The following is a 4,017-nucleotide window of genomic DNA, read 5'->3' on the forward strand; positions in this document are numbered from 1 at the left end:
GAGGGGCCGATGCAGCCCCTCGGCCTGTCGTGGAGCACAAGCAGCCGGTAGTCGCGTCAGGTGGGGGCACGATGGCGGCACGGCTCATTCTGGAGCCAGCCACGACTACCCGGAGCGCAGCTGCTCCCTGCCCTGCCCCGCCCCGTCCCGCACCTCCTGCCCAGTGCTGCTCCCTTTGACGAGGTGCTTTCTACTGCTCTAAAGTCACGATTTTGGCATCGCACCCCTGTTCAGCCTTCACGGCCAGATGCTGGCTGGCTGGCTGCACGCGCCTGACAAGCCAGCATAGGCGGCATTTTGTCGTTGCTGCGTGCCATGACTCCTTGTGCCGCCTTGAACAGGAGCTGTGCTGCTGCCACGGCTGCCGGTGGTCTCTGCAGGGAAAGGCCGGGGGGCCTGGCGCAGAGACAGCACCTTCTTTGTCATTGAAAGAGCTGCTCAGATGATGGGGTGACTCACAACATGTAAGGTGGAAGGAGCAGCATTAAAAGATAGGAAGATGACTTACAGGAAAACAAGGAAGGATAACCCGAGTGTTTCACTTGTCCATACTGAGCTGGACGGGACTTCAGGACAGCAAACAGCATTTTATCTCTAGCCCATCCAAGTGGAGAAGAGGATTGTCAGTACCATGCGGCTCTCTGCTCCCCAAACTCATGTGTCTGAAAGCCAAGAGATCCTATACATGCAGGATCTTGACCAGCAGTATGTATGAGCAGCCAGCCTGTGTTGTGGTCAGTCAGCCGTCTCTCCCCAAAACACCTGAATTGCTAATAGTACTTTGGTTGAAAACCAGCAAACTAGTGTTTGTCAGCGTGCATGTATGTATATGTGTACGTATACATACATTCATACTGCACTGCGTGAGGTATCTGGGACTTTTTCCCCTTTCTCCATTACTATACACTGCTATGTTGACCAGATGAGCCACTATGTTTCCAATCGCCTTTTTGAGTTGCATCCTGCCCTCTCTGTATGCAGAATTCAAGACTGAATTGCATTCACGAAGATTCAAAATTTGACCCATCAAGCCTTGAAATCACTGACCTGGAGCTATGTTACCCCGCAGCTCCTTACAGCCACGCATTCAGGAATCCCCACCACCACTCAGCTGAAAACAGCAAGTCTGTTAGACTCAACATTTTTTCCAGCTGATGGCCACTCATTTACTGCCTGTTCAGTGCCAGCAGTGTGGGACCCAGGAAGGAGCACCTTCATTGCATAATTGCATTTAAAGAGTCAGCCATTACCTAATTCAGTTTTCAAATACAATACATGCTGCTTTTTGATCAAACAAGTAATTAGTTAGGATAGGTGAAAATTTGTAATGGGAATTAATAGCACAAATCCTAAAATGGCTAACTCTCAAGACAGAGTTTTATGGTTGGCTTAAACCAACGTAAGTCCATGCGAATGTCTTGACAGCCTCGTTTCTGGGCATCTGCTGCTCTTGCAGCTTGGTGGACTGGGGTGGACTTAAGGGGTTTCAGATCATCGTCAGGATGGTTTAATGTATCCCAAAACAGCCTTCATGACACTGCAGCGTGTCATGGCATGCTGTGTGTGACACATGCCCTTCTCAGTGTCCCAAACGGAGGTCTGCATCCTTGCAGCCATACACAATGTTGGGAGGCCACTGTGTCAAATAGCACCATGGGGGTTCCTTCCCCTTTGTAAGTAGATGTAGCCGTGCACATGTGCAGTACATCCACCAGTGACCACAGTCACTGCCGTGGGCTCAGCAGCCTTCTTCTAACGCTTGTACAATACCATGAAACTGCTGTGTGTGAGTGCCTTAATCTTGTGCCCTTGCAGTGCACCCTCAGCCACCCACGCAGGGCCTCTGCACTGCACATCCCAGGCTCATAAAACAAAAGGTGGAGAAAGAGCTACCAGCTCCAGAGTTGCACAGCCGGGTAGATGCTCCAGGAAAGAGTTACCAGCTCCAGAGTTGCACAGCCAGGTAGATGCTCCAGGGATGACAACTCCAAAACTGTGCATGACTCACCCTCCATCTTTACTACCATGGAAACTGAATAATGAATCAGAAGTGCTTGTTATTCTCTTCACCTCGCAAGGTGCATACCCGAGGCACCCAGGCACGCAGGGCTGCTGCTGCACATCACTAGCCAGTACTTGGCAGTCGTCAGAGTACAGAAGCAGCAAGGGCTGAAGAAGGAGAATTTTATGACTTTATAGAAATCTCTGAGAAAGAAATGAGTTTACCAGAATCAGAGAGCATTTCTCAGGGGTGAGAAACAGGTCACAGGTAAACAGAAAGGGGCTTCTCATTTTCAAGATAATGAATGATGGACTCGCAGTGACTGCAGCGATCAGGGAAGGAGCTTGTGATAGAGCCCAGTGGTGACCTTGGAGGCCACAGAAATGGCCAGTATCCAGCCAAAAGCAATAATGACCAAGCAAATCTGATTGCTGGAGTGCGCTCAGACAAAGCTGGTTCCCCACCTTGGCATCTTGCTGCACTCAGGAAGCATCGAGTTTCACTACCCTTGTGCCACAAGACCTGCATCCCACCAGGCACCACCGAAATAGCCCTATGATTCAGAGAGCCCAGCAGCAGCAGCAGCACTAAAAGCTTTGTGAATGATACCCTATGCGGAGCACATGCCTCTGAGGAAGCCCTCCAAGCCTCGCCTCACCCTCCGTGGATGGAAGAAATGACTCACCGTGAAGCAGAAGGCACTGTTCATTTGGATTCAACTCCTGGATGCTCATTAGCGCGAGGCGATTGTAATGGACTAAGTTGCCTTGTGCATTGAAGCTCTCTGAAATCACAGTCCTTTCTTTTTGTATCCTGTACATCCTCTTTGTCAACGTTACTAAACTCAACATTACCATTTCAGCCTCATTTCCCATGGAAGCAAGGCTTTTGCTTGGCCTCCTCGGGCATCCCCTCTCTCACTTGGACTAGTCCTTGTCCCAGTGACTTTTTAACTTGTTAGCTTATTTGAGTTAAATCTGGCAGAAGGATAGAGGTCACAAAAGTAATTAAGAACCGTAATTAAGTAATCAAGTTTCATAAAATAATTCGAGATAGAAGAAAGTGGGGCTGTATGTCTAGCAGTTCAACTCAGGAACTTGTTGGTTTCTGCTAGGAGACATCAGATCTCTTATGGCGTAGCCAGATTACCTTCAGGAAGAGGACTACAAAGGGAAAGCAGAGGAACTTGCGCAGGCGTGCACTGAAATAACAGAAAGTCTTAATACCGTTCAGTTAAAAAAATCGATCAGTCAAGAGAGAAATCCATAGGAAACTGCATTTGATGAGACCTGTTGCTCAGGGCACTTCCTTTCCCCCTTTGCTCTCCTGCATACCTCTGGAAAATGTCCAGCTTCCCTCCAACGATTCTGTATTTTCGGTGGGAGTGCAAAGAATGACGGATAAAACCTAACTTCTTGAAATGTAAGAGAGTATTAGAGAAAACCCCAGTGAAAGGCAAACTCCGAGTTTTTATGTCTTTCCTTACACTGCGGATACATTTATTTTAAAAAAATTATACAGTAAATATATCTGACTATAAGTGGTGGACCCTAGCACAGTTTTGCTGCAAGTTAGCAAGACTTGCAGCATCTCCCATGTGCGCTGGTCCCGAGAGCCTGCAGCGAGGGGCAGGATGCGTGGGCTGGCGTGGAGCACGGATCCCCAGCAAGCCCTGCTGTCGGACCGGGAGACTGGCTTTCCCCCTGAGGGAACCTCCGGCTCCACGTTCCTTGGCAGGGTCACTTCAGCTGGCTTAAGCAGCCTCTTCCACCGGTGCGGTCCCAAAATCCCTCTGGGGCTCCAAGCTATCAGTCAGCTTCCTAATGGCTCGGGCAGGGGTGAGGAGGAGCGAGGTGCCGCCCGCCGCTCCCTGAGGCGTCGGGCCGTGCCTGCTGGCCTCTGCCCACGGCGGAGACGGGAGCGGGCCGGGCCCGTTGCGTCACCCTCGCCGGGCGCCCCGGCCTCCGCGCCAGGACATTCCTCCGGCTGAGTCACGGCCCAGGCCGCCGCCCCAC

The sequence above is a fragment of the Aptenodytes forsteri genome, unplaced genomic scaffold (assembly GCF_000699145.1).
Source record: "Aptenodytes forsteri isolate BGI_AS27 unplaced genomic scaffold, ASM69914v1 Scaffold108, whole genome shotgun sequence".
NCBI lineage: Eukaryota > Metazoa > Chordata > Aves > Sphenisciformes > Spheniscidae > Aptenodytes > Aptenodytes forsteri.